Raw genomic sequence first — 26,011 nt, 5'->3', positions numbered from 1 at the left:
TCTATTCCCATATGGTCTAGCGGTTAGGATTCCTGGTTTTCACCCAGGCGGCCCGGGTTCGACTCCCGGTATGGGAATGCACTTTTTTCTGTACTACTGCCAACATTCAAAGACCGAAATGTGTTTTGCAGATAAAAGTATTTCAGATAGAATTTGCACAATGCAGTCACAAATGCTAAACACCAGGGTATTTGTCATTCATTCTGACCTTTTGCACAAGATTTAATTTTGTTTCATAGCTTAACTCATTCTCAACTACACCTTTTTACTCCAAAGTGTTAAGGGACTCAACAATCCATGTGTTCTGTCTGTCGTTAGGGCTCCTACTTCCTTTCCAATCGGAAACGTTTCAGAAATTAATGGGAAAGTTCTGAGTTGGTAACAAAATCTCTTGAGAAAAGGAGGGAGTATTACCACGTGTGAGGAATAAAATCATATTCTTCAGATTACCAACTGATATGCTAATTATGGTGTTCATGTGGTAAGTTTTAGCTTTAGTGATGTAAAAGTTATTCAATCAAAGCATAAAACTTCTTTTTTTTTTTTTTTTTTTTTTTAAACTGTTTTGTTGGATAGTGTAAAGCTTTACCCATGTGGAAAAGGACCTAGTATCCCTGGTTTACTGGTTCAATTCCTGCTATGGGAGTGACCCTCCTTTGGTACATGTACGCACATTCAAAAGCTGCCACGTACCTTGTAGATGGAATCAGTTTAGGTTTGAGCTGCTCTATGCAGCAAAAATGTCAACCACCAGAGTTTTTGGATATTTATTTGCACCACATACCATTGGAGGTCAAATCTCAAACCATTCTTATTTCTCTTATTTAACTCCTAGGTTTTAAGGGACTCAGCAACCCTTTTTTCCCTGTCTGTCATTAGAGCTCTCCTCCTTGCTGCAATCGGTTATGTTTTGGTACTGAATGGGAAAAATCGGTGGCTCTCTAGCCACGATGGAGACAGAATTGATTGAAAAAACAAGGGGCCAGTGCCTCTTCTGACCATCAAACGTTCAACCTTCAGCTTATGAGACTGATTTGCTTCCTACTGTGTTAACGAGGCAAGTTGCGAAAACTGAACAGCAGAAGTTTCTTGTGCCAAGTAGTAAACTTCTTTTTTTTAGATTGTCACTGATTCTGATATGCATCATTTCCCATATGGTCTAGCGGTTAGGATTCCTGGTTCTCACCCAGGCGGCCCGGGTTCGACTCCCGGTATGGGAAAGTACCCTTTTCTGTACTACCGCCAACTTTCAAAGACTGACATGTTGTTTTCGGACCAAAGTATTTCAGGTACAATTTGGATTTAAGCGTCAAAAATGCTGAACACCAGCTCCCTGTGACTTTTCATAGCTCAAACCATTCCCAACTACCTCTTTTTACACCAAAAGTGTTAAGAGACTCAACAACCCATGTGTACTATCTGTCATTTGGGTTCACAATTCCTTAACTATCAGAATTGTTTTAGAACTGAAATGGAAAGTTCTAAGTTGGGGACAAGATCTCTTAAGAGGAATATGCTGCCCCGTGTGAGGATCGAACTCACGACCTTCAGATTATGAGACTGACGCGCTACCTACTGCGCTAACGAGGCAAGACACACATGCTAATCTGCAGACATTTCTTGTGCAAGGCACGAAACTTATTTTTTTCATATTGTCAATGAGTTTGAAGGTATCTATTCCCATATGGTCTAGCGGTTAGGATTCCTGGTTTTCACCCAGGCGGCCCGGGTTCGACTCCCGGTATGGGAATGCACTTTTTTTCTGTACTACTGCCAACATTCAAAGACCGAAATGTGTTTTGCAGATAAAAGTATTTCAGATAGAATTTGCACAATGCAGTCACAAATGCTAAACACCAGGGTATTTGTCATTCATTCTGACCTTTTGCACAAGATTTAATTTTGTTTCATAGCTTAACTCATTCTCAACTACACCTTTTTACTCCAAAGTGTTAAGGGACTCAACAATCCATGTGTTCTGTCTGTCGTTAGGGCTCCTACTTCCTTTCCAATCGGAAACGTTTCAGAAATTAATGGGAAAGTTCTGAGTTGGTAACAAAATCTCTTGAGAAAAGGAGGGAGTATTACCACGTGTGAGGAATAAAATCATATTCTTCAGATTACCAACTGATATGCTAATTATGGTGTTCATGTGGTAAGTTTTAGCTTTAGTGATGTAAAAGTTATTCAATCAAAGCATAAAACTTCTTTTTTTTTTTTTTTTTTTAAAACTGTTTTGTTGGATAGTGTAAAGCTTTACCCATGTGGAAAAGGACCTAGTATCCCTGGTTTACTGGTTCAATTCCTGCTATGGGAGTGACCCTCCTTTGGTACATGTACGCACATTCAAAAGCTGCCACGTACCTTGTAGATGGAATCAGTTTAGGTTTGAGCTGCTCTATGCAGCAAAAATGTCAACCACCAGAGTTTTTGGATATTTATTTGCACCACATACCATTGGAGGTCAAATCTCAAACCATTCTTATTTCTCTTATTTAACTCCTAGGTTTTAAGGGACTCAGCAACCCTTTTTTCCCTGTCTGTCATTAGAGCTCTCCTCCTTGCTGCAATCGGTTATGTTTTGGTACTGAATGGGAAAAATCGGTGGCTCTCTAGCCACGATGGAGACAGAATTGATTGAAAAAACAAGGGGCCAGTGCCTCTTCTGACCATCAAACGTTCAACCTTCAGCTTATGAGACTGATTTGCTTCCTACTGTGTTAACGAGGCAAGTTGCGAAAACTGAACAGCAGAAGTTTCTTGTGCCAAGTAGTAAACTTCTTTTTTTTAGATTGTCACTGATTCTGATATGCATCATTTCCCATATGGTCTAGCGGTTAGGATTCCTGGTTCTCACCCAGGCGGCCCGGGTTCGACTCCCGGTATGGGAAAGTACCCTTTTCTGTACTACCGCCAACTTTCAAAGACTGACACGTTGTTTTCGGACCAAAGTATTTCAGGTACAATTTGGATTTAAGCGTCAAAAATGCTGAACACCAGCTCCCTGTGACTTTTCATAGCTCAAACCATTCCCAACTACCTCTTTTTACACCAAAAGTGTTAAGAGACTCAACAACCCATGTGTACTATCTGTCATTTGGGTTCACAATTCCTTAACTATCAGAATTGTTTTAGAACTGAAAGGGAAAGTTCTAAGTTGGGGACAAGATCTCTTAAGAAAAGAGGAATATGCTGCCCCGTGTGAGGATCGAACTCACGACCTTCAGATTATGAGACTGACGCGCTACCTACTGCGCTAACGAGGCAAGACACACATGCTAATCTGCAGACATTTCTTGTGCAAGGCACGAAACTTATTTTTTTCATATTGTCAATGAGTTTGAAGGTATCTATTCCCATATGGTCTAGCGGTTAGGATTCCTGGTTTTCACCCAGGCGGCCCGGGTTCGACTCCCGGTATGGGAATGCACTTTTTTCTGTACTACTGCCAACATTCAAAGACCGAAATGTGTTTTGCAGATAAAAGTATTTCAGATAGAATTTGCACAATGCAGTCACAAATGCTAAACACCAGGGTATTTGTCATTCATTCTGACCTTTTGCACAAGATTTAATTTTGTTTCATAGCTTAACTCATTCTCAACTACACCTTTTTACTCCAAAGTGTTAAGGGACTCAACAATCCATGTGTTCTGTCTGTCGTTAGGGCTCCTACTTCCTTTCCAATCGGAAACGTTTCAGAAATTAATGGGAAAGTTCTGAGTTGGTAACAAAATCTCTTGAGAAAAGGAGGGAGTATTACCACGTGTGAGGAATAAAATCATATTCTTCAGATTACCAACTGATATGCTAATTATGGTGTTCATGTGGTAAGTTTTAGCTTTAGTGATGTAAAAGTTATTCAATCAAAGCATAAAACTTCTTTTTTTTTTTTTTTTTTTTTTTAAACTGTTTTGTTGGATAGTGTAAAGCTTTACCCATGTGGAAAAGGACCTAGTATCCCTGGTTTACTGGTTCAATTCCTGCTATGGGAGTGACCCTCCTTTGGTACATGTACGCACATTCAAAAGCTGCCACGTACCTTGTAGATGGAATCAGTTTAGGTTTGAGCTGCTCTATGCAGCAAAAATGTCAACCACCAGAGTTTTTGGATATTTATTTGCACCACATACCATTGGAGGTCAAATCTCAAACCATTCTTATTTCTCTTATTTAACTCCTAGGTTTTAAGGGACTCAGCAACCCTTTTTTCCCTGTCTGTCATTAGAGCTCTCCTCCTTGCTGCAATCGGTTATGTTTTGGTACTGAATGGGAAAAATCGGTGGCTCTCTAGCCACGATGGAGACAGAATTGATTGAAAAAACAAGGGGCCAGTGCCTCTTCTGACCATCAAACGTTCAACCTTCAGCTTATGAGACTGATTTGCTTCCTACTGTGTTAACGAGGCAAGTTGCGAAAACTGAACAGCAGAAGTTTCTTGTGCCAAGTAGTAAACTTCTTTTTTTTAGATTGTCACTGATTCTGATATGCATCATTTCCCATATAGTCTAGCGGTTAGGATTCCTGGTTCTCACCCAGGCGGCCCGGGTTCGACTCCCGGTATGGGAAAGTACCCTTTTCTGTACTACCGCCAACTTTCAAAGACTGACACGTTGTTTTCGGACCAAAGTATTTCAGGTACAATTTGGATTTAAGCGTCAAAAATGCTGAACACCAGCTCCCTGTGACTTTTCATAGCTCAAACCATTCCCAACTACCTCTTTTTACACCAAAAGTGTTAAGAGACTCAACAACCCATGTGTACTATCTGTCATTTGGGTTCACAATTCCTTAACTATCAGAATTGTTTTAGAACTGAAAGGGAAAGTTCTAAGTTGGGGACAAGATCTCTTAAGAAAAGAGGAATATGCTGCCCCGTGTGAGGATCGAACTCACGACCTTCAGATTATGAGACTGACGCGCTACCTACTGCGCTAACGAGGCAAGACACACATGCTAATCTGCAGACATTTCTTGTGCAAGGCACGAAACTTATTTTTTTCATATTGTCAATGAGTTTGAAGGTATCTATTCCCATATGGTCTAGCGGTTAGGATTCCTGGTTTTCACCCAGGCGTCCCGGGTTCGACTCCCGGTATGGGAATGCACTTTTTTCTGTACTACTGCCAACATTCAAAGACCGAAATGTGTTTTGCAGATAAAAGTATTTCAGATAGAATTTGCACAATGCAGTCACAAATGCTAAACACCAGGGTATTTGTCATTCATTCTGACCTTTTGCACAAGATTTAATTTTGTTTCATAGCTTAACTCATTCTCAACTACACCTTTTTACTCCAAAGTGTTAAGGGACTCAACAATCCATGTGTTCTGTCTGTCGTTAGGGCTCCTACTTCCTTTCCAATCGGAAACGTTTCAGAAATTAATGGGAAAGTTCTGAGTTGGTAACAAAATCTCTTGAGAAAAGGAGGGAGTATTACCACGTGTGAGGAATAAAATCATATTCTTCAGATTACCAACTGATATGCTAATTATGGTGTTCATGTGGTAAGTTTTAGCTTTAGTGATGTAAAAGTTATTCAATCAAAGCATAAAACTTCTTTTTTTTTTTTTTTTTTTTAAACTGTTTTGTTGGATAGTGTAAAGCTTTACCCATGTGGAAAAGGACCTAGTATCCCTGGTTTACTGGTTCAATTCCTGCTATGGGAGTGACCCTCCTTTGGTACATGTACGCACATTCAAAAGCTGCCACGTACCTTGTAGATGGAATCAGTTTAGGTTTGAGCTGCTCTATGCAGCAAAAATGTCAACCACCAGAGTTTTTGGATATTTATTTGCACCACATACCATTGGAGGTCAAATCTCAAACCATTCTTATTTCTCTTATTTAACTCCTAGGTTTTAAGGGACTCAGCAACCCTTTTTTCCCTGTCTGTCATTAGAGCTCTCCTCCTTGCTGCAATCGGTTATGTTTTGGTACTGAATGGGAAAAATCGGTGGCTCTCTAGCCACGATGGAGACAGAATTGATTGAAAAAACAAGGGGCCAGTGCCTCTTCTGACCATCAAACGTTCAACCTTCAGCTTATGAGACTGATTTGCTTCCTACTGTGTTAACGAGGCAAGTTGCGAAAACTGAACAGCAGAAGTTTCTTGTGCCAAGTAGTAAACTTCTTTTTTTTAGATTGTCACTGATTCTGATATGCATCATTTCCCATATGGTCTAGCGGTTAGGATTCCTGGTTCTCACCCAGGCGGCCAGGGTTTGACTCCCGGTATGGGAAAGTACCCTTTTCTGTACTACCGCCAACTTTCAAAGACTGACACGTTGTTTTCGGACCAAAGTATTTCAGGTACAATTTGGATTTAAGCGTCAAAAATGCTGAACACCAGCTCCCTGTGACTTTTCATAGCTCAAACCATTCCCAACTACCTCTTTTTACACCAAAAGTGTTAAGAGACTCAACAACCCATGTGTACTATCTGTCATTTGGGTTCACAATTCCTTAACTATCAGAATTGTTTTAGAACTGAAAGGGAAAGTTCTAAGTTGGGGACAAGATCTCTTAAGAAAAGAGGAATATGCTGCCCCGTGTGAGGATCGAACTCACGACCTTCAGATTATGAGACTGACGCGCTACCTACTGCGCTAACGAGGCAAGACACACATGCTAATCTGCAGACATTTCTTGTGCAAGGCACGAAACTTATTTTTTTCATATTGTCAATGAGTTTGAAGGTATCTATTCCCATATGGTCTAGCGGTTAGGATTCCTGGTTTTCACCCAGGCGGCCCGGGTTCGACTCCCGGTATGGGAATGCACTTTTTTCTGTACTACTGCCAACATTCAAAGACCGAAATGTGTTTTGCAGATAAAAGTATTTCAGATAGAATTTGCACAATGCAGTCACAAATGCTAAACACCAGGGTATTTGTCATTCATTCTGACCTTTTGCACAAGATTTAATTTTGTTTCATAGCTTAACTCATTCTCAACTACACCTTTTTACTCCAAAGTGTTAAGGGACTCAACAATCCATGTGTTCTGTCTGTCGTTAGGGCTCCTACTTCCTTTCCAATCGGAAACGTTTCAGAAATTAATGGGAAAGTTCTGAGTTGGTAACAAAATCTCTTGAGAAAAGGAGGGAGTATTACCACGTGTGAGGAATAAAATCATATTCTTCAGATTACCAACTGATATGCTAATTATGGTGTTCATGTGGTAAGTTTTAGCTTTAGTGATGTAAAAGTTATTCAATCAAAGCATAAAACTTCTTTTTTTTTTTTTTTTTTTTTTTAAACTGTTTTGTTGGATAGTGTAAAGCTTTACCCATGTGGAAAAGGACCTAGTATCCCTGGTTTACTGGTTCAATTCCTGCTATGGGAGTGACCCTCCTTTGGTACATGTACGCACATTCAAAAGCTGCCACGTACCTTGTAGATGGAATCAGTTTAGGTTTGAGCTGCTCTATGCAGCAAAAATGTCAACCACCAGAGTTTTTGGATATTTATTTGCACCACATACCATTGGAGGTCAAATCTCAAACCATTCTTATTTCTCTTATTTAACTCCTAGGTTTTAAGGGACTCAGCAACCCTTTTTTCCCTGTCTGTCATTAGAGCTCTCCTCCTTGCTGCAATCGGTTATGTTTTGGTACTGAATGGGAAAAATCGGTGGCTCTCTAGCCACGATGGAGACAGAATTGATTGAAAAAACAAGGGGCCAGTGCCTCTTCTGACCATCAAACGTTCAACCTTCAGCTTATGAGACTGATTTGCTTCCTACTGTGTTAACGAGGCAAGTTGCGAAAACTGAACAGCAGAAGTTTCTTGTGCCAAGTAGTAAACTTCTTTTTTTTAGATTGTCACTGATTCTGATATGCATCATTTCCCATATGGTCTAGCGGTTAGGATTCCTGGTTCTCACCCAGGCGGCCCGGGTTCGACTCCCGGTATGGGAAAGTACCCTTTTCTGTACTACCGCCAACTTTCAAAGACTGACACGTTGTTTTCGGACCAAAGTATTTCAGGTACAATTTGGATTTAAGCGTCAAAAATGCTGAACACCAGCTCCCTGTGACTTTTCATAGCTCAAACCATTCCCAACTACCTCTTTTTACACCAAAAGTGTTAAGAGACTCAACAACCCATGTGTACTATCTGTCATTTGGGTTCACAATTCCTTAACTATCAGAATTGTTTTAGAACTGAAAGGGAAAGTTCTAAGTTGGGGACAAGATCTCTTAAGAAAAGAGGAATATGCTGCCCCGTGTGAGGATCGAACTCACGACCTTCAGATTATGAGACTGACGCGCTACCTACTGCGCTAACGAGGCAAGACACACATGCTAATCTGCAGACATTTCTTGTGCAAGGCACGAAACTTATTTTTTTCATATTGTCAATGAGTTTGAAGGTATCTATTCCCATATGGTCTAGCGGTTAGGATTCCTGGTTTTCACCCAGGCGTCCCGGGTTCGACTCCCGGTATGGGAATGCACTTTTTTCTGTACTACTGCCAACATTCAAAGACCGAAATGTGTTTTGCAGATAAAAGTATTTCAGATAGAATTTGCACAATGCAGTCACAAATGCTAAACACCAGGGTATTTGTCATTCATTCTGACCTTTTGCACAAGATTTAATTTTGTTTCATAGCTTAACTCATTCTCAACTACACCTTTTTACTCCAAAGTGTTAAGGGACTCAACAATCCATGTGTTCTGTCTGTCGTTAGGGCTCCTACTTCCTTTCCAATCGGAAACGTTTCAGAAATTAATGGGAAAGTTCTGAGTTGGTAACAAAATCTCTTGAGAAAAGGAGGGAGTATTACCACGTGTGAGGAATAAAATCATATTCTTCAGATTACCAACTGATATGCTAATTATGGTGTTCATGTGGTAAGTTTTAGCTTTAGTGATGTAAAAGTTATTCAATCAAAGCATAAAACTTCTTTTTTTTTTTTTTTTTTTTAAACTGTTTTGTTGGATAGTGTAAAGCTTTACCCATGTGGAAAAGGACCTAGTATCCCTGGTTTACTGGTTCAATTCCTGCTATGGGAGTGACCCTCCTTTGGTACATGTACGCACATTCAAAAGCTGCCACGTACCTTGTAGATGGAATCAGTTTAGGTTTGAGCTGCTCTATGCAGCAAAAATGTCAACCACCAGAGTTTTTGGATATTTATTTGCACCACATACCATTGGAGGTCAAATCTCAAACCATTCTTATTTCTCTTATTTAACTCCTAGGTTTTAAGGGACTCAGCAACCCTTTTTTCCCTGTCTGTCATTAGAGCTCTCCTCCTTGCTGCAATCGGTTATGTTTTGGTACTGAATGGGAAAAATCGGTGGCTCTCTAGCCACGATGGAGACAGAATTGATTGAAAAAACAAGGGGCCAGTGCCTCTTCTGACCATCAAACGTTCAACCTTCAGCTTATGAGACTGATTTGCTTCCTACTGTGTTAACGAGGCAAGTTGCGAAAACTGAACAGCAGAAGTTTCTTGTGCCAAGTAGTAAACTTCTTTTTTTTAGATTGTCACTGATTCTGATATGCATCATTTCCCATATGGTCTAGCGGTTAGGATTCCTGGTTCTCACCCAGGCGGCCAGGGTTTGACTCCCGGTATGGGAAAGTACCCTTTTCTGTACTACCGCCAACTTTCAAAGACTGACACGTTGTTTTCGGACCAAAGTATTTCAGGTACAATTTGGATTTAAGCGTCAAAAATGCTGAACACCAGCTCCCTGTGACTTTTCATAGCTCAAACCATTCCCAACTACCTCTTTTTACACCAAAAGTGTTAAGAGACTCAACAACCCATGTGTACTATCTGTCATTTGGGTTCACAATTCCTTAACTATCAGAATTGTTTTAGAACTGAAAGGGAAAGTTCTAAGTTGGGGACAAGATCTCTTAAGAAAAGAGGAATATGCTGCCCCGTGTGAGGATCGAACTCACGACCTTCAGATTATGAGACTGACGCGCTACCTACTGCGCTAACGAGGCAAGACACACATGCTAATCTGCAGACATTTCTTGTGCAAGGCACGAAACTTATTTTTTTCATATTGTCAATGAGTTTGAAGGTATCTATTCCCATATGGTCTAGCGGTTAGGATTCCTGGTTTTCACCCAGGCGGCCCGGGTTCGACTCCCGGTATGGGAATGCACTTTTTTCTGTACTACTGCCAACATTCAAAGACCGAAATGTGTTTTGCAGATAAAAGTATTTCAGATAGAATTTGCACAATGCAGTCACAAATGCTAAACACCAGGGTATTTGTCATTCATTCTGACCTTTTGCACAAGATTTAATTTTGTTTCATAGCTTAACTCATTCTCAACTACACCTTTTTACTCCAAAGTGTTAAGGGACTCAACAATCCATGTGTTCTGTCTGTCGTTAGGGCTCCTACTTCCTTTCCAATCGGAAACGTTTCAGAAATTAATGGGAAAGTTCTGAGTTGGTAACAAAATCTCTTGAGAAAAGGAGGGAGTATTACCACGTGTGAGGAATAAAATCATATTCTTCAGATTACCAACTGATATGCTAATTATGGTGTTCATGTGGTAAGTTTTAGCTTTAGTGATGTAAAAGTTATTCAATCAAAGCATAAAACTTCTTTTTTTTTTTTTTTTTTTTTTTAAACTGTTTTGTTGGATAGTGTAAAGCTTTACCCATGTGGAAAAGGACCTAGTATCCCTGGTTTACTGGTTCAATTCCTGCTATGGGAGTGACCCTCCTTTGGTACATGTACGCACATTCAAAAGCTGCCACGTACCTTGTAGATGGAATCAGTTTAGGTTTGAGCTGCTCTATGCAGCAAAAATGTCAACCACCAGAGTTTTTGGATATTTATTTGCACCACATACCATTGGAGGTCAAATCTCAAACCATTCTTATTTCTCTTATTTAACTCCTAGGTTTTAAGGGACTCAGCAACCCTTTTTTCCCTGTCTGTCATTAGAGCTCTCCTCCTTGCTGCAATCGGTTATGTTTTGGTACTGAATGGGAAAAATCGGTGGCTCTCTAGCCACGATGGAGACAGAATTGATTGAAAAAACAAGGGGCCAGTGCCTCTTCTGACCATCAAACGTTCAACCTTCAGCTTATGAGACTGATTTGCTTCCTACTGTGTTAACGAGGCAAGTTGCGAAAACTGAACAGCAGAAGTTTCTTGTGCCAAGTAGTAAACTTCTTTTTTTTAGATTGTCACTGATTCTGATATGCATCATTTCCCATATGGTCTAGCGGTTAGGATTCCTGGTTCTCACCCAGGCGGCCCGGGTTCGACTCCCGGTATGGGAAAGTACCCTTTTCTGTACTACCGCCAACTTTCAAAGACTGACATGTTGTTTTCGGACCAAAGTATTTCAGGTACAATTTGGATTTAAGCGTCAAAAATGCTGAACACCAGCTCCCTGTGACTTTTCATAGCTCAAACCATTCCCAACTACCTCTTTTTACACCAAAAGTGTTAAGAGACTCAACAACCCATGTGTACTATCTGTCATTTGGGTTCACAATTCCTTAACTATCAGAATTGTTTTAGAACTGAAATGGAAAGTTCTAAGTTGGGGACAAGATCTCTTAAGAGGAATATGCTGCCCCGTGTGAGGATCGAACTCACGACCTTCAGATTATGAGACTGACGCGCTACCTACTGCGCTAACGAGGCAAGACACACATGCTAATCTGCAGACATTTCTTGTGCAAGGCACGAAACTTATTTTTTTCATATTGTCAATGAGTTTGAAGGTATCTATTCCCATATGGTCTAGCGGTTAGGATTCCTGGTTTTCACCCAGGCGGCCCGGGTTCGACTCCCGGTATGGGAATGCACTTTTTTTCTGTACTACTGCCAACATTCAAAGACCGAAATGTGTTTTGCAGATAAAAGTATTTCAGATAGAATTTGCACAATGCAGTCACAAATGCTAAACACCAGGGTATTTGTCATTCATTCTGACCTTTTGCACAAGATTTAATTTTGTTTCATAGCTTAACTCATTCTCAACTACACCTTTTTACTCCAAAGTGTTAAGGGACTCAACAATCCATGTGTTCTGTCTGTCGTTAGGGCTCCTACTTCCTTTCCAATCGGAAACGTTTCAGAAATTAATGGGAAAGTTCTGAGTTGGTAACAAAATCTCTTGAGAAAAGGAGGGAGTATTACCACGTGTGAGGAATAAAATCATATTCTTCAGATTACCAACTGATATGCTAATTATGGTGTTCATGTGGTAAGTTTTAGCTTTAGTGATGTAAAAGTTATTCAATCAAAGCATAAAACTTCTTTTTTTTTTTTTTTTTTTTAAACTGTTTTGTTGGATAGTGTAAAGCTTTACCCATGTGGAAAAGGACCTAGTATCCCTGGTTTACTGGTTCAATTCCTGCTATGGGAGTGACCCTCCTTTGGTACATGTACGCACATTCAAAAGCTGCCACGTACCTTGTAGATGGAATCAGTTTAGGTTTGAGCTGCTCTATGCAGCAAAAATGTCAACCACCAGAGTTTTTGGATATTTATTTGCACCACATACCATTGGAGGTCAAATCTCAAACCATTCTTATTTCTCTTATTTAACTCCTAGGTTTTAAGGGACTCAGCAACCCTTTTTTCCCTGTCTGTCATTAGAGCTCTCCTCCTTGCTGCAATCGGTTATGTTTTGGTACTGAATGGGAAAAATCGGTGGCTCTCTAGCCACGATGGAGACAGAATTGATTGAAAAAACAAGGGGCCAGTGCCTCTTCTGACCATCAAACGTTCAACCTTCAGCTTATGAGACTGATTTGCTTCCTACTGTGTTAACGAGGCAAGTTGCGAAAACTGAACAGCAGAAGTTTCTTGTGCCAAGTAGTAAACTTCTTTTTTTTAGATTGTCACTGATTCTGATATGCATCATTTCCCATATGGTCTAGCGGTTAGGATTCCTGGTTCTCACCCAGGCGGCCCGGGTTCGACTCCCGGTATGGGAAAGTACCCTTTTCTGTACTACCGCCAACTTTCAAAGACTGACACGTTGTTTTCGGACCAAAGTATTTCAGGTACAATTTGGATTTAAGCGTCAAAAATGCTGAACACCAGCTCCCTGTGACTTTTCATAGCTCAAACCATTCCCAACTACCTCTTTTTACACCAAAAGTGTTAAGAGACTCAACAACCCATGTGTACTATCTGTCATTTGGGTTCACAATTCCTTAACTATCAGAATTGTTTTAGAACTGAAAGGGAAAGTTCTAAGTTGGGGACAAGATCTCTTAAGAAAAGAGGAATATGCTGCCCCGTGTGAGGATCGAACTCACGACCTTCAGATTATGAGACTGACGCGCTACCTACTGCGCTAACGAGGCAAGACACACATGCTAATCTGCAGACATTTCTTGTGCAAGGCACGAAACTTATTTTTTTCATATTGTCAATGAGTTTGAAGGTATCTATTCCCATATGGTCTAGCGGTTAGGATTCCTGGTTTTCACCCAGGCGGCCCGGGTTCGACTCCCGGTATGGGAATGCACTTTTTTCTGTACTACTGCCAACATTCAAAGACCGAAATGTGTTTTGCAGATAAAAGTATTTCAGATAGAATTTGCACAATGCAGTCACAAATGCTAAACACCAGGGTATTTGTCATTCATTCTGACCTTTTGCACAAGATTTAATTTTGTTTCATAGCTTAACTCATTCTCAACTACACCTTTTTACTCCAAAGTGTTAAGGGACTCAACAATCCATGTGTTCTGTCTGTCGTTAGGGCTCCTACTTCCTTTCCAATCGGAAACGTTTCAGAAATTAATGGGAAAGTTCTGAGTTGGTAACAAAATCTCTTGAGAAAAGGAGGGAGTATTACCACGTGTGAGGAATAAAATCATATTCTTCAGATTACCAACTGATATGCTAATTATGGTGTTCATGTGGTAAGTTTTAGCTTTAGTGATGTAAAAGTTATTCAATCAAAGCATAAAACTTCTTTTTTTTTTTTTTTTTTTTTTTAAACTGTTTTGTTGGATAGTGTAAAGCTTTACCCATGTGGAAAAGGACCTAGTATCCCTGGTTTACTGGTTCAATTCCTGCTATGGGAGTGACCCTCCTTTGGTACATGTACGCACATTCAAAAGCTGCCACGTACCTTGTAGATGGAATCAGTTTAGGTTTGAGCTGCTCTATGCAGCAAAAATGTCAACCACCAGAGTTTTTGGATATTTATTTGCACCACATACCATTGGAGGTCAAATCTCAAACCATTCTTATTTCTCTTATTTAACTCCTAGGTTTTAAGGGACTCAGCAACCCTTTTTTCCCTGTCTGTCATTAGAGCTCTCCTCCTTGCTGCAATCGGTTATGTTTTGGTACTGAATGGGAAAAATCGGTGGCTCTCTAGCCACGATGGAGACAGAATTGATTGAAAAAACAAGGGGCCAGTGCCTCTTCTGACCATCAAACGTTCAACCTTCAGCTTATGAGACTGATTTGCTTCCTACTGTGTTAACGAGGCAAGTTGCGAAAACTGAACAGCAGAAGTTTCTTGTGCCAAGTAGTAAACTTCTTTTTTTTAGATTGTCACTGATTCTGATATGCATCATTTCCCATATGGTCTAGCGGTTAGGATTCCTGGTTCTCACCCAGGCGGCCCGGGTTCGACTCCCGGTATGGGAAAGTACCCTTTTCTGTACTACCGCCAACTTTCAAAGACTGACACGTTGTTTTCGGACCAAAGTATTTCAGGTACAATTTGGATTTAAGCGTCAAAAATGCTGAACACCAGCTCCCTGTGACTTTTCATAGCTCAAACCATTCCCAACTACCTCTTTTTACACCAAAAGTGTTAAGAGACTCAACAACCCATGTGTACTATCTGTCATTTGGGTTCACAATTCCTTAACTATCAGAATTGTTTTAGAACTGAAAGGGAAAGTTCTAAGTTGGGGACAAGATCTCTTAAGAAAAGAGGAATATGCTGCCCCGTGTGAGGATCGAACTCACGACCTTCAGATTATGAGACTGACGCGCTACCTACTGCGCTAACGAGGCAAGACACACATGCTAATCTGCAGACATTTCTTGTGCAAGGCACGAAACTTATTTTTTTCATATTGTCAATGAGTTTGAAGGTATCTATTCCCATATGGTCTAGCGGTTAGGATTCCTGGTTTTCACCCAGGCGTCCCGGGTTCGACTCCCGGTATGGGAATGCACTTTTTTCTGTACTACTGCCAACATTCAAAGACCGAAATGTGTTTTGCAGATAAAAGTATTTCAGATAGAATTTGCACAATGCAGTCACAAATGCTAAACACCAGGGTATTTGTCATTCATTCTGACCTTTTGCACAAGATTTAATTTTGTTTCATAGCTTAACTCATTCTCAACTACACCTTTTTACTCCAAAGTGTTAAGGGACTCAACAATCCATGTGTTCTGTCTGTCGTTAGGGCTCCTACTTCCTTTCCAATCGGAAACGTTTCAGAAATTAATGGGAAAGTTCTGAGTTGGTAACAAAATCTCTTGAGAAAAGGAGGGAGTATTACCACGTGTGAGGAATAAAATCATATTCTTCAGATTACCAACTGATATGCTAATTATGGTGTTCATGTGGTAAGTTTTAGCTTTAGTGATGTAAAAGTTATTCAATCAAAGCATAAAACTTCTTTTTTTTTTTTTTTTTTTAAACTGTTTTGTTGGATAGTGTAAAGCTTTACCCATGTGGAAAAGGACCTAGTATCCCTGGTTTACTGGTTCAATTCCTGCTATGGGAGTGACCCTCCTTTGGTACATGTACGCACATTCAAAAGCTGCCACGTACCTTGTAGATGGAATCAGTTTAGGTTTGAGCTGCTCTATGCAGCAAAAATGTCAACCACCAGAGTTTTTGGATATTTATTTGCACCACATACCATTGGAGGTCAAATCTCAAACCATTCTTATTTCTCTTATTTAACTCCTAGGTTTTAAGGGACTCAGCAACCCTTTTTTCCCTGTCTGTCATTAGAGCTCTCCTCCTTGCTGCAATCGGTTATGTTTTGGTACTGAATGGGAAAAATCGGTGGCTCTCTAGCCACGATGGAGACAGAATTGATTGAAAAAACAAGGGGCCAGTGCCTCTTCTGACCATCAAACGTTCAACCTTCAGCTTATGAGACTGATTTGCTTCCTACTGTGTTAACGAGGCAAGTTGCGAAAACTGAACAGCAGAAGTTTCTTGTGCCAAGTAGTAAACTTCTTTTTTTTAGATTGTCACTGATTCTGATATGCATCATTTCCCATATGGTCTAGCGGTTAGGATTCCTGGTTCTCACCCAGGCGGCCAGGGTTTGACTCCCGGTATGGGAAAGTACCCTTTTCTGTACTACCGCCAACTTTCAAAGACTGACACGTTGTTTTCGGACCAAAGTATTTCAGGTACAATTTGGATTTAAGCGTCAAAAATGCTGAACACCAGCTCCCTGTGACTTTTCATAGCTCAAACCATTCCCAACTACCTCTTTTTACACCAAAAGTGTTAAGAGACTCAACAACCCATGTGTACTATCTGTCATTTGGGTTCACAATTCCTTAACTATCAGAATTGTTTTAGAACTGAAAGGGAAAGTTCTAAGTTGGGGACAAGATCTCTTAAGAAAAGAGGAATATGCTGCCCCGTGTGAGGATCGAACTCACGACCTTCAGATTATGAGACTGACGCGCTACCTACTGCGCTAACGAGGCAAGACACACATGCTAATCTGCAGACATTTCTTGTGCAAGGCACGAAACTTATTTTTTTCATATTGTCAATGAGTTTGAAGGTATCTATTCCCATATGGTCTAGCGGTTAGGATTCCTGGTTTTCACCCAGGCGGCCCGGGTTCGACTCCCGGTATGGGAATGCACTTTTTTCTGTACTACTGCCAACATTCAAAGACCGAAATGTGTTTTGCAGATAAAAGTATTTCAGATAGAATTTGCACAATGCAGTCACAAATGCTAAACACCAGGGTATTTGTCATTCATTCTGACCTTTTGCACAAGATTTAATTTTGTTTCATAGCTTAACTCATTCTCAACTACACCTTTTTACTCCAAAGTGTTAAGGGACTCAACAATCCATGTGTTCTGTCTGTCGTTAGGGCTCCTACTTCCTTTCCAATCGGAAACGTTTCAGAAATTAATGGGAAAGTTCTGAGTTGGTAACAAAATCTCTTGAGAAAAGGAGGGAGTATTACCACGTGTGAGGAATAAAATCATATTCTTCAGATTACCAACTGATATGCTAATTATGGTGTTCATGTGGTAAGTTTTAGCTTTAGTGATGTAAAAGTTATTCAATCAAAGCATAAAACTTCTTTTTTTTTTTTTTTTTTTTAAACTGTTTTGTTGGATAGTGTAAAGCTTTACCCATGTGGAAAAGGACCTAGTATCCCTGGTTTACTGGTTCAATTCCTGCTATGGGAGTGACCCTCCTTTGGTACATGTACGCACATTCAAAAGCTGCCACGTACCTTGTAGATGGAATCAGTTTAGGTTTGAGCTGCTCTATGCAGCAAAAATGTCAACCACCAGAGTTTTTGGATATTTATTTGCACCACATACCATTGGAGGTCAAATCTCAAACCATTCTTATTTCTCTTATTTAACTCCTAGGTTTTAAGGGACTCAGCAACCCTTTTTTCCCTGTCTGTCATTAGAGCTCTCCTCCTTGCTGCAATCGGTTATGTTTTGGTACTGAATGGGAAAAATCGGTGGCTCTCTAGCCACGATGGAGACAGAATTGATTGAAAAAACAAGGGGCCAGTGCCTCTTCTGACCATCAAACGTTCAACCTTCAGCTTATGAGACTGATTTGCTTCCTACTGTGTTAACGAGGCAAGTTGCGAAAACTGAACAGCAGAAGTTTCTTGTGCCAAGTAGTAAACTTCTTTTTTTTAGATTGTCACTGATTCTGATATGCATCATTTCCCATATGGTCTAGCGGTTAGGATTCCTGGTTCTCACCCAGGCGGCCCGGGTTCGACTCCCGGTATGGGAAAGTACCCTTTTCTGTACTACCGCCAACTTTCAAAGACTGACACGTTGTTTTCGGACCAAAGTATTTCAGGTACAATTTGGATTTAAGCGTCAAAAATGCTGAACACCAGCTCCCTGTGACTTTTCATAGCTCAAACCATTCCCAACTACCTCTTTTTACACCAAAAGTGTTAAGAGACTCAACAACCCATGTGTACTATCTGTCATTTGGGTTCACAATTCCTTAACTATCAGAATTGTTTTAGAACTGAAAGGGAAAGTTCTAAGTTGGGGACAAGATCTCTTAAGAGGAATATGCTGCCCCGTGTGAGGATCGAACTCACGACCTTCAGATTATGAGACTGACGCGCTACCTACTGCGCTAACGAGGCAAGACACACATGCTAATCTGCAGACATTTCTTGTGCAAGGCACGAAACTTATTTTTTTCATATTGTCAATGAGTTTGAAGGTATCTATTCCCATATGGTCTAGCGGTTAGGATTCCTGGTTTTCACCCAGGCGGCCCGGGTTCGACTCCCGGTATGGGAATGCACTTTTTTCTGTACTACTGCCAACATTCAAAGACCGAAATGTGTTTTGCAGATAAAAGTATTTCAGATAGAATTTGCACAATGCAGTCACAAATGCTAAACACCAGGGTATTTGTCATTCATTCTGACCTTTTGCACAAGATTTAATTTTGTTTCATAGCTTAACTCATTCTCAACTACACCTTTTTACTCCAAAGTGTTAAGGGACTCAACAATCCATGTGTTCTGTCTGTCGTTAGGGCTCCTACTTCCTTTCCAATCGGAAACGTTTCAGAAATTAATGGGAAAGTTCTGAGTTGGTAACAAAATCTCTTGAGAAAAGGAGGGAGTATTACCACGTGTGAGGAATAAAATCATATTCTTCAGATTACCAACTGATATGCTAATTATGGTGTTCATGTGGTAAGTTTTAGCTTTAGTGATGTAAAAGTTATTCAATCAAAGCATAAAACTTTTTTTTTTTTTTTTTTAAACTGTTTTGTTGGATAGTGTAAAGCTTTACCCATGTGGAAAAGGACCTAGTATCCCTGGTTTACTGGTTCAATTCCTGCTATGGGAGTGACCCTCCTTTGGTACATGTACGCACATTCAAAAGCTGCCACGTACCTTGTAGATGGAATCAGTTTAGGTTTGAGCTGCTCTATGCAGCAAAAATGTCAACCACCAGAGTTTTTGGATATTTATTTGCACCACATACCATTGGAGGTCAAATCTCAAACCATTCTTATTTCTCTTATTTAACTCCTAGGTTTTAAGGGACTCAGCAACCCTTTTTTCCCTGTCTGTCATTAGAGCTCTCCTCCTTGCTGCAATCGGTTATGTTTTGGTACTGAATGGGAAAAATCGGTGGCTCTCTAGCCACGATGGAGACAGAATTCATTGAAAAAACAAGGGGCCAGTGCCTCTTCTGACCATCAAACGTTCAACCTTCAGCTTATGAGACTGATTTGCTTCCTACTGTGTTAACGAGGCAAGTTGCGAAAACTGAACAGCAGAAGTTTCTTGTGCCAAGTAGTAAACTTCTTTTTTTTAGATTGTCACTGATTCTGATATGCATCATTTCCCATATGGTCTAGCGGTTAGGATTCCTGGTTCTCACCCAGGCGGCCCGGGTTCGACTCCCGGTATGGGAAAGTACCCTTTTCTGTACTACCGCCAACTTTCAAAGACTGACACGTTGTTTTCGGACCAAAGTATTTCAGGTACAATTTGGATTTAAGCGTCAAAAATGCTGAACACCAGCTCCCTGTGACTTTTCATAGCTCAAACCATTCCCAACTACCTCTTTTTACACCAAAAGTGTTAAGAGACTCAACAACCCATGTGTACTATCTGTCATTTGGGTTCACAATTCCTTAACTATCAGAATTGTTTTAGAACTGAAAGGGAAAGTTCTAAGTTGGGGACAAAATCTCTTAAGAGGAATATGCTGCCCCGTGTGAGGATCGAACTCACGACCTTCAGATTATGAGACTGACGCGCTACCTACTGCGCTAACGAGGCAAGACACACATGCTAATCTGCAGACATTTCTTGTGCAAGGCACGAAACTTATTTTTTTCATATTGTCAATGAGTTTGAAGGTATCTATTCCCATATGGTCTAGCGGTTAGGATTCCTGGTTTTCACCCAGGCGGCCCGGGTTCGACTCCCGGTATGGGAATGCACTTTTTTCTGTACTACTGCCAACATTCAAAGACCGAAATGTGTTTTGCAGATAAAAGTATTTCAGATAGAATTTGCACAATGCAGTCACAAATGCTAAACACCAGGGTATTTGTCATTCATTCTGACCTTTTGCACAAGATTTAATTTTGTTTCATAGCTTAACTCATTCTCAACTACACCTTTTTACTCCAAAGTGTTAAGGGACTCAACAATCCATGTGTTCTGTCTGTCGTTAGGGCTCCTACTTCCTTTCCAATCGGAAACGTTTCAGAAATTAATGGGAAAGTTCTGAGTTGGTAACAAAATCTCTTGAGAAAAGGAGGGAGTATTACCACGTGTGAGGAATAAAATCATATTCTTCAGATTACCAACTGATATGCTAATTATGGTGTTCATGTGGTAAGTTTTAGCTTTAGTGATGTAAAAGTTATTCAATCAAAGCATAAAACTTCTTTTTTTTTTTTTTTTTTTAAACTGTTTTGTTGGATAGTGTAAAGCTTTACCCATGTGGAAAAGGACCTAGTATCCCTGGTTTACTGGTTCAATTCCTGCTATGGGAGTGACCCTCCTTTGGTACATGTACGCACATTCAAAAGCTGCCACGTACCTTGTAGATGGAATCAGTTTAGGTTTGAGCTGCTCTATGCAGCAAAAATGTCAACCACCAGAGTTTTTGGATATTTATTTGCACCACATACCATTGGAGGTCAAATCTCAAACCATTCTTATTTCTCTTATTTAACTCCTAGGTTTTAAGGGACTCAGCAACCCTTTTTTCCCTGTCTGTCATTAGAGCTCTCCTCCTTGCTGCAATCGGTTATGTTTTGGTACTGAATGGGAAAAATCGGTGGCTCTCTAGCCACGATGGAGACAGAATTGATTGAAAAAACAAGGGGCCAGTGCCTCTTCTGACCATCAAACGTTCAACCTTCAGCTTATGAGACTGATTTGCTTCCTACTGTGTTAACGAGGCAAGTTGCGAAAACTGAACAGCAGAAGTTTCTTGTGCCAAGTAGTAAACTTCTTTTTTTTAGATTGTCACTGATTCTGATATGCATCATTTCCCATATGGTCTAGCGGTTAGGATTCCTGGTTCTCACCCAGGCGGCCCGGGTTCGACTCCCGGTATGGGAAAGTACCCTTTTCTGTACTACCGCCAACTTTCAAAGACTGACACGTTGTTTTCGGACCAAAGTATTTCAGGTACAATTTGGATTTAAGCGTCAAAAATGCTGAACACCAGCTCCCTGTGACTTTTCATAGCTCAAACCATTCCCAACTACCTCTTTTTACACCAAAAGTGTTAAGAGACTCAACAACCCATGTGTACTATCTGTCATTTGGGTTCACAATTCCTTAACTATCAGAATTGTTTTAGAACTGAAAGGGAAAGTTCTAAGTTGGGGACAAGATCTCTTAAGAGGAATATGCTGCCCCGTGTGAGGATCGAACTCACGACCTTCAGATTATGAGACTGACGCGCTACCTACTGCGCTAACGAGGCAAGACACACATGCTAATCTGCAGACATTTCTTGTGCAAGGCACGAAACTTATTTTTTTCATATTGTCAATGAGTTTGAAGGTATCTATTCCCATATGGTCTAGCGGTTAGGATTCCTGGTTTTCACCCAGGCGGCCCGGGTTCGACTCCCGGTATGGGAATGCACTTTTTTCTGTACTACTGCCAACATTCAAAGACCGAAATGTGTTTTGCAGATAAAAGTATTTCAGATAGAATTTGCACAATGCAGTCACAAATGCTAAACACCAGGGTATTTGTCATTCATTCTGACCTTTTGCACAAGATTTAATTTTGTTTCATAGCTTAACTCATTCTCAACTACACCTTTTTACTCCAAAGTGTTAAGGGACTCAACAATCCATGTGTTCTGTCTGTCGTTAGGGCTCCTACTTCCTTTCCAATCGGAAACGTTTCAGAAATTAATGGGAAAGTTCTGAGTTGGTAACAAAATCTCTTGAGAAAAGGAGGGAGTATTACCACGTGTGAGGAATAAAATCATATTCTTCAGATTACCAACTGATATGCTAATTATGGTGTTCATGTGGTAAGTTTTAGCTTTAGTGATGTAAAAGTTATTCAATCAAAGCATAAAACTTCTTTTTTTTTTTTTTTTTTTTAAACTGTTTTGTTGGATAGTGTAAAGCTTTACCCATGTGGAAAAGGACCTAGTATCCCTGGTTTACTGGTTCAATTCCTGCTATGGGAGTGACCCTCCTTTGGTACATGTACGCACATTCAAAAGCTGCCACGTACCTTGTAGATGGAATCAGTTTAGGTTTGAGCTGCTCTATGCAGCAAAAATGTCAACCACCAGAGTTTTTGGATATTTATTTGCACCACATACCATTGGAGGTCAAATCTCAAACCATTCTTATTTCTCTTATTTAACTCCTAGGTTTTAAGGGACTCAGCAACCCTTTTTTCCCTGTCTGTCATTAGAGCTCTCCTCCTTGCTGCAATCGGTTATGTTTTGGTACTGAATGGGAAAAATCGGTGGCTCTCTAGCCACGATGGAGACAGAATTGATTGAAAAAACAAGGGGCCAGTGTCTCTTCTGACCATCAAACGTTCAACCTTCAGCTTATGAGACTGATTTGCTTCCTACTGTGTTAACGAGGCAAGTTGCGAAAACTGAACAGCAGAAGTTTCTTGTGCCAAGTAGTAAACTTCTTTTTTTTAGATTGTCACTGATTCTGATATGCATCATTTCCCATATGGTCTAGCGGTTAGGATTCCTGGTTCTCACCCAGGCGGCCCGGGTTCGACTCCCGGTATGGGAAAGTACCCTTTTCTGTACTACCGCCAACTTTCAAAGACTGACACGTTGTTTTCGGACCAAAGTATTTCAGGTACAATTTGGATTTAAGCGTCAAAAATGCTGAACACCAGCTCCCTGTGACTTTTCATAGCTCAAACCATTCCCAACTACCTCTTTTTACACCAAAAGTGTTAAGAGACTCAACAACCCATGTGTACTATCTGTCATTTGGGTTCACAATTCCTTAACTATCAGAATTGTTTTAGAACTGAAAGGGAAAGTTCTAAGTTGGGGACAAGATCTCTTAAGAGGAATATGCTGCCCCGTGTGAGGATCGAACTCACGACCTTCAGATTATGAGACTGACGCGCTACCTACTGCGCTAACGAGGCAAGACACACATGCTAATCTGCAGACATTTCTTGTGCAAGGCACGAAACTTATTTTTTTCATATTGTCAATGAGTTTGAAGGTATCTATTCCCATATGGTCTAGCGGTTAGGATTCCTGGTTTTCACCCAGGCGGCCCGGGTTCGACTCCCGGTATGGGAATGCACTTTTTTCTGTACTACTGCCAACATTCAAAGACCGAAATGTGTTTTGCAGATAAAAGTATTTCAGATAGAATTTGCACAATGCAGTCACAAATGCTAAACACCAGGGTATTTGTCATTCATTCTGACCTTTTGCACAAGATTTAATTTTGTTTCATAGCTTAACTCATTCTCAACTACACCTTTTTACTCCAAAGTGTTAAGGGACTCAACAATCCATGTGTTCTGTCTGTCGTTAGGGCTCATACTTCCTTTCCAATCGGAAACGTTTCAGAAATTAATGGGAAAGTTCTGAGTTGGTAACAAAATCTCTTGAGAAAAGGAGGGAGTATTACCACGTGTGAGGAATAAAATCATATTCTTCAGATTACCAACTGATATGCTAATTATGGTGTTCATGTGGTAAGTTTTAGCTTTAGTGATGTAAAAGTTATTCAATCAAAGCATAAAACTTCTTTTTTTTTTTTTTTTTTTTTAAAACTGTTTTGTTGGATAGTGTAAAGCTTTACCCATGTGGAAAAGGACCTAGTATCCCTGGTTTACTGGTTCAATTCCTGCTATGGGAGTGACCCTCCTTTGGTACATGTACGCACATTCAAAAGTTGCCACGTACCTTGTAGATGGAATCAGTTTAGGTTTGAGCTGCTCTATGCAGCAAAAATGTCAACCACCAGAGTTTTTGGATATTTATTTGCACCACATACCATTGGAGGTCAAATCTCAAACCATTCTTATTTCTCTTATTTAACTCCTAGGTTTTAAGGGACTCAGCAACCCTTTTTTCCCTGTCTGTCATTAGAGCTCTCCTCCTTGCTGCAATCGGTTATGTTTTGGTACTGAATGGGAAAAATCGGTGGCTCTCTAGCCACGATGGAGACAGAATTGATTGAAAAAACAAGGGGCCAGTGCCTCTTCTGACCATCAAACGTTCAACCTTCAGCTTATGAGACTGATTTGCTTCCTACTGTGTTAACGAGGCAAGTTGCGAAAACTGAACAGCAGAAGTTTCTTGTGCCAAGTAGTAAACTTCTTTTTTTTAGATTGTCACTGATTCTGATATGCATCATTTCCCATATGGTCTAGCGGTTAGGATTCCTGGTTCTCACCCAGGCGGCCCGGGTTCGACTCCCGGTATGGGAAAGTACCCTTTTCTGTACTACCGCCAACTTTCAAAGACTGACACGTTGTTTTCGGACCAAAGTATTTCAGGTACAATTTGGATTTAAGCGTCAAAAATGCTGAACACCAGCTCCCTGTGACTTTTCATAGCTCAAACCATTCCCAACTACCTCTTTTTACACCAAAAGTGTTAAGAGACTCAACAACCCATGTGTACTATCTGTCATTTGGGTTCACAATTCCTTAACTATCAGAATTGTTTTAGAACTGAAAGGGAAAGTTCTAAGTTGGGGACAAGATCTCTTAAGAAAAGAGGAATATGCTGCCCCGTGTGAGGATCGAACTCACGACCTTCAGATTATGAGACTGACGCGCTACCTACTGCGCTAACGAGGCAAGACACACATGCTAATCTGCAGACATTTCTTGTGCAAGGCACGAAACTTATTTTTTTCATATTGTCAATGAGTTTGAAGGTATCTATTCCCATATGGTCTAGCGGTTAGGATTCCTGGTTTTCACCCAGGCGGCCCGGGTTCGACTCCCGGTATGGGAATGCACTTTTTTCTGTACTACTGCCAACATTCAAAGACCGAAATGTGTTTTGCAGATAAAAGTATTTCAGATAGAATTTGCACAATGCAGTCACAAATGCTAAACACCAGGGTATTTGTCATTCATTCTGACCTTTTGCACAAGATTTAATTTTGTTTCATAGCTTAACTCATTCTCAACTACACCTTTTTACTCCAAAGTGTTAAGGGACTCAACAATCCATGTGTTCTGTCTGTCGTTAGGGCTCCTACTTCCTTTCCAATCGGAAACGTTTCAGAAATTAATGGGAAAGTTCTGAGTTGGTAACAAAATCTCTTGAGAAAAGGAGGGAGTATTACCACGTGTGAGGAATAAAATCATATTCTTCAGATTACCAACTGATATGCTAATTATGGTGTTCATGTGGTAAGTTTTAGCTTTAGTGATGTAAAAGTTATTCAATCAAAGCATAAAACTTTTTTTTTTTTTTTTTTTTTTAAACTGTTTTGTTGGATAGTGTAAAGCTTTACCCATGTGGAAAAGGACCTAGTATCCCTGGTTTACTGGTTCAATTCCTGCTATGGGAGTGACCCTCCTTTGGTACATGTACGCACATTCAAAAGCTGCCACGTACCTTGTAGATGGAATCAGTTTAGGTTTGAGCTGCTCTATGCAGCAAAAATGTCAACCACCAGAGTTTTTGGATATTTATTTGCACCACATACCATTGGAGGTCAAATCTCAAACCATTCTTATTTCTCTTATTTAACTCCTAGGTTTTAAGGGACTCAGCAACCCTTTTTTCCCTGTCTGTCATTAGAGCTCTCCTCCTTGCTGCAATCGGTTATG

The 26,011-nt window shown here is 40.3% G+C and overlaps 46 non-coding genes across 46 annotated transcripts; 31 read left to right on the top strand and 15 right to left on the bottom strand.

Annotated features, from left to right (window-relative positions):
* The first annotated feature begins 5 nt into the window (after window positions 1-5).
* TRNAE-UUC (transfer RNA glutamic acid (anticodon UUC)) lies at window positions 6-77 on the top strand. Its single transcript has one exon. It is a non-coding gene; the product is annotated as a tRNA-Glu (tRNA).
* Window positions 78-1,148: 1,071 nt separating this feature from the next.
* Window positions 1,149-1,220, top strand: TRNAE-CUC (transfer RNA glutamic acid (anticodon CUC)). Its single transcript has one exon. It is a non-coding gene; the product is annotated as a tRNA-Glu (tRNA).
* Window positions 1,221-1,517: 297 nt separating this feature from the next.
* Window positions 1,518-1,590, bottom strand: TRNAM-CAU (transfer RNA methionine (anticodon CAU)). The gene has a single exon. It is a non-coding gene; the product is annotated as a tRNA-Met (tRNA).
* Window positions 1,591-1,678: 88 nt separating this feature from the next.
* On the top strand, window positions 1,679-1,750 carry TRNAE-UUC (transfer RNA glutamic acid (anticodon UUC)). Its single transcript has one exon. It is a non-coding gene; the product is annotated as a tRNA-Glu (tRNA).
* A 1,069-nt stretch (window positions 1,751-2,819) lies between these two features.
* On the top strand, window positions 2,820-2,891 carry TRNAE-CUC (transfer RNA glutamic acid (anticodon CUC)). Its single transcript has one exon. It is a non-coding gene; the product is annotated as a tRNA-Glu (tRNA).
* A 302-nt stretch (window positions 2,892-3,193) lies between these two features.
* Window positions 3,194-3,266, bottom strand: TRNAM-CAU (transfer RNA methionine (anticodon CAU)). Its single transcript has one exon. It is a non-coding gene; the product is annotated as a tRNA-Met (tRNA).
* Window positions 3,267-3,354: 88 nt separating this feature from the next.
* Window positions 3,355-3,426, top strand: TRNAE-UUC (transfer RNA glutamic acid (anticodon UUC)). The gene has a single exon. It is a non-coding gene; the product is annotated as a tRNA-Glu (tRNA).
* A 1,071-nt stretch (window positions 3,427-4,497) lies between these two features.
* On the top strand, window positions 4,498-4,569 carry TRNAE-CUC (transfer RNA glutamic acid (anticodon CUC)). The gene has a single exon. It is a non-coding gene; the product is annotated as a tRNA-Glu (tRNA).
* Window positions 4,570-4,871: 302 nt separating this feature from the next.
* TRNAM-CAU (transfer RNA methionine (anticodon CAU)) lies at window positions 4,872-4,944 on the bottom strand. The gene has a single exon. It is a non-coding gene; the product is annotated as a tRNA-Met (tRNA).
* An 88-nt stretch (window positions 4,945-5,032) lies between these two features.
* Window positions 5,033-5,104, top strand: TRNAE-UUC (transfer RNA glutamic acid (anticodon UUC)). Its single transcript has one exon. It is a non-coding gene; the product is annotated as a tRNA-Glu (tRNA).
* Window positions 5,105-6,172: 1,068 nt separating this feature from the next.
* On the top strand, window positions 6,173-6,244 carry TRNAE-CUC (transfer RNA glutamic acid (anticodon CUC)). The gene has a single exon. It is a non-coding gene; the product is annotated as a tRNA-Glu (tRNA).
* A 302-nt stretch (window positions 6,245-6,546) lies between these two features.
* TRNAM-CAU (transfer RNA methionine (anticodon CAU)) lies at window positions 6,547-6,619 on the bottom strand. The gene has a single exon. It is a non-coding gene; the product is annotated as a tRNA-Met (tRNA).
* An 88-nt stretch (window positions 6,620-6,707) lies between these two features.
* Window positions 6,708-6,779, top strand: TRNAE-UUC (transfer RNA glutamic acid (anticodon UUC)). Its single transcript has one exon. It is a non-coding gene; the product is annotated as a tRNA-Glu (tRNA).
* Window positions 6,780-7,850: 1,071 nt separating this feature from the next.
* Window positions 7,851-7,922, top strand: TRNAE-CUC (transfer RNA glutamic acid (anticodon CUC)). The gene has a single exon. It is a non-coding gene; the product is annotated as a tRNA-Glu (tRNA).
* A 302-nt stretch (window positions 7,923-8,224) lies between these two features.
* On the bottom strand, window positions 8,225-8,297 carry TRNAM-CAU (transfer RNA methionine (anticodon CAU)). Its single transcript has one exon. It is a non-coding gene; the product is annotated as a tRNA-Met (tRNA).
* An 88-nt stretch (window positions 8,298-8,385) lies between these two features.
* On the top strand, window positions 8,386-8,457 carry TRNAE-UUC (transfer RNA glutamic acid (anticodon UUC)). The gene has a single exon. It is a non-coding gene; the product is annotated as a tRNA-Glu (tRNA).
* Window positions 8,458-9,525: 1,068 nt separating this feature from the next.
* TRNAE-CUC (transfer RNA glutamic acid (anticodon CUC)) lies at window positions 9,526-9,597 on the top strand. The gene has a single exon. It is a non-coding gene; the product is annotated as a tRNA-Glu (tRNA).
* A 302-nt stretch (window positions 9,598-9,899) lies between these two features.
* On the bottom strand, window positions 9,900-9,972 carry TRNAM-CAU (transfer RNA methionine (anticodon CAU)). Its single transcript has one exon. It is a non-coding gene; the product is annotated as a tRNA-Met (tRNA).
* Window positions 9,973-10,060: 88 nt separating this feature from the next.
* Window positions 10,061-10,132, top strand: TRNAE-UUC (transfer RNA glutamic acid (anticodon UUC)). The gene has a single exon. It is a non-coding gene; the product is annotated as a tRNA-Glu (tRNA).
* A 1,071-nt stretch (window positions 10,133-11,203) lies between these two features.
* TRNAE-CUC (transfer RNA glutamic acid (anticodon CUC)) lies at window positions 11,204-11,275 on the top strand. Its single transcript has one exon. It is a non-coding gene; the product is annotated as a tRNA-Glu (tRNA).
* Window positions 11,276-11,572: 297 nt separating this feature from the next.
* TRNAM-CAU (transfer RNA methionine (anticodon CAU)) lies at window positions 11,573-11,645 on the bottom strand. The gene has a single exon. It is a non-coding gene; the product is annotated as a tRNA-Met (tRNA).
* An 88-nt stretch (window positions 11,646-11,733) lies between these two features.
* Window positions 11,734-11,805, top strand: TRNAE-UUC (transfer RNA glutamic acid (anticodon UUC)). The gene has a single exon. It is a non-coding gene; the product is annotated as a tRNA-Glu (tRNA).
* Window positions 11,806-12,874: 1,069 nt separating this feature from the next.
* TRNAE-CUC (transfer RNA glutamic acid (anticodon CUC)) lies at window positions 12,875-12,946 on the top strand. The gene has a single exon. It is a non-coding gene; the product is annotated as a tRNA-Glu (tRNA).
* Window positions 12,947-13,248: 302 nt separating this feature from the next.
* Window positions 13,249-13,321, bottom strand: TRNAM-CAU (transfer RNA methionine (anticodon CAU)). The gene has a single exon. It is a non-coding gene; the product is annotated as a tRNA-Met (tRNA).
* Window positions 13,322-13,409: 88 nt separating this feature from the next.
* On the top strand, window positions 13,410-13,481 carry TRNAE-UUC (transfer RNA glutamic acid (anticodon UUC)). The gene has a single exon. It is a non-coding gene; the product is annotated as a tRNA-Glu (tRNA).
* Window positions 13,482-14,552: 1,071 nt separating this feature from the next.
* TRNAE-CUC (transfer RNA glutamic acid (anticodon CUC)) lies at window positions 14,553-14,624 on the top strand. The gene has a single exon. It is a non-coding gene; the product is annotated as a tRNA-Glu (tRNA).
* A 302-nt stretch (window positions 14,625-14,926) lies between these two features.
* Window positions 14,927-14,999, bottom strand: TRNAM-CAU (transfer RNA methionine (anticodon CAU)). The gene has a single exon. It is a non-coding gene; the product is annotated as a tRNA-Met (tRNA).
* An 88-nt stretch (window positions 15,000-15,087) lies between these two features.
* Window positions 15,088-15,159, top strand: TRNAE-UUC (transfer RNA glutamic acid (anticodon UUC)). The gene has a single exon. It is a non-coding gene; the product is annotated as a tRNA-Glu (tRNA).
* A 1,067-nt stretch (window positions 15,160-16,226) lies between these two features.
* TRNAE-CUC (transfer RNA glutamic acid (anticodon CUC)) lies at window positions 16,227-16,298 on the top strand. Its single transcript has one exon. It is a non-coding gene; the product is annotated as a tRNA-Glu (tRNA).
* Window positions 16,299-16,600: 302 nt separating this feature from the next.
* Window positions 16,601-16,673, bottom strand: TRNAM-CAU (transfer RNA methionine (anticodon CAU)). Its single transcript has one exon. It is a non-coding gene; the product is annotated as a tRNA-Met (tRNA).
* Window positions 16,674-16,761: 88 nt separating this feature from the next.
* On the top strand, window positions 16,762-16,833 carry TRNAE-UUC (transfer RNA glutamic acid (anticodon UUC)). Its single transcript has one exon. It is a non-coding gene; the product is annotated as a tRNA-Glu (tRNA).
* A 1,068-nt stretch (window positions 16,834-17,901) lies between these two features.
* TRNAE-CUC (transfer RNA glutamic acid (anticodon CUC)) lies at window positions 17,902-17,973 on the top strand. The gene has a single exon. It is a non-coding gene; the product is annotated as a tRNA-Glu (tRNA).
* Window positions 17,974-18,270: 297 nt separating this feature from the next.
* Window positions 18,271-18,343, bottom strand: TRNAM-CAU (transfer RNA methionine (anticodon CAU)). The gene has a single exon. It is a non-coding gene; the product is annotated as a tRNA-Met (tRNA).
* Window positions 18,344-18,431: 88 nt separating this feature from the next.
* Window positions 18,432-18,503, top strand: TRNAE-UUC (transfer RNA glutamic acid (anticodon UUC)). Its single transcript has one exon. It is a non-coding gene; the product is annotated as a tRNA-Glu (tRNA).
* A 1,063-nt stretch (window positions 18,504-19,566) lies between these two features.
* TRNAE-CUC (transfer RNA glutamic acid (anticodon CUC)) lies at window positions 19,567-19,638 on the top strand. Its single transcript has one exon. It is a non-coding gene; the product is annotated as a tRNA-Glu (tRNA).
* Window positions 19,639-19,935: 297 nt separating this feature from the next.
* On the bottom strand, window positions 19,936-20,008 carry TRNAM-CAU (transfer RNA methionine (anticodon CAU)). Its single transcript has one exon. It is a non-coding gene; the product is annotated as a tRNA-Met (tRNA).
* Window positions 20,009-20,096: 88 nt separating this feature from the next.
* Window positions 20,097-20,168, top strand: TRNAE-UUC (transfer RNA glutamic acid (anticodon UUC)). Its single transcript has one exon. It is a non-coding gene; the product is annotated as a tRNA-Glu (tRNA).
* Window positions 20,169-21,235: 1,067 nt separating this feature from the next.
* On the top strand, window positions 21,236-21,307 carry TRNAE-CUC (transfer RNA glutamic acid (anticodon CUC)). The gene has a single exon. It is a non-coding gene; the product is annotated as a tRNA-Glu (tRNA).
* A 297-nt stretch (window positions 21,308-21,604) lies between these two features.
* Window positions 21,605-21,677, bottom strand: TRNAM-CAU (transfer RNA methionine (anticodon CAU)). The gene has a single exon. It is a non-coding gene; the product is annotated as a tRNA-Met (tRNA).
* An 88-nt stretch (window positions 21,678-21,765) lies between these two features.
* TRNAE-UUC (transfer RNA glutamic acid (anticodon UUC)) lies at window positions 21,766-21,837 on the top strand. Its single transcript has one exon. It is a non-coding gene; the product is annotated as a tRNA-Glu (tRNA).
* A 1,068-nt stretch (window positions 21,838-22,905) lies between these two features.
* Window positions 22,906-22,977, top strand: TRNAE-CUC (transfer RNA glutamic acid (anticodon CUC)). The gene has a single exon. It is a non-coding gene; the product is annotated as a tRNA-Glu (tRNA).
* Window positions 22,978-23,274: 297 nt separating this feature from the next.
* TRNAM-CAU (transfer RNA methionine (anticodon CAU)) lies at window positions 23,275-23,347 on the bottom strand. Its single transcript has one exon. It is a non-coding gene; the product is annotated as a tRNA-Met (tRNA).
* Window positions 23,348-23,435: 88 nt separating this feature from the next.
* TRNAE-UUC (transfer RNA glutamic acid (anticodon UUC)) lies at window positions 23,436-23,507 on the top strand. Its single transcript has one exon. It is a non-coding gene; the product is annotated as a tRNA-Glu (tRNA).
* A 1,070-nt stretch (window positions 23,508-24,577) lies between these two features.
* On the top strand, window positions 24,578-24,649 carry TRNAE-CUC (transfer RNA glutamic acid (anticodon CUC)). Its single transcript has one exon. It is a non-coding gene; the product is annotated as a tRNA-Glu (tRNA).
* A 302-nt stretch (window positions 24,650-24,951) lies between these two features.
* Window positions 24,952-25,024, bottom strand: TRNAM-CAU (transfer RNA methionine (anticodon CAU)). Its single transcript has one exon. It is a non-coding gene; the product is annotated as a tRNA-Met (tRNA).
* An 88-nt stretch (window positions 25,025-25,112) lies between these two features.
* On the top strand, window positions 25,113-25,184 carry TRNAE-UUC (transfer RNA glutamic acid (anticodon UUC)). The gene has a single exon. It is a non-coding gene; the product is annotated as a tRNA-Glu (tRNA).
* The last annotated feature ends 827 nt before the right edge of the window (window positions 25,185-26,011 follow it).

This window comes from Ranitomeya variabilis, chromosome 5, assembly GCF_051348905.1.
Source record: "Ranitomeya variabilis isolate aRanVar5 chromosome 5, aRanVar5.hap1, whole genome shotgun sequence".
NCBI lineage: Eukaryota > Metazoa > Chordata > Amphibia > Anura > Dendrobatidae > Ranitomeya > Ranitomeya variabilis.
Note: the sequence above shows the minus strand (reverse complement) of the source record. Positions and strands in the feature narration are given on the sequence as shown.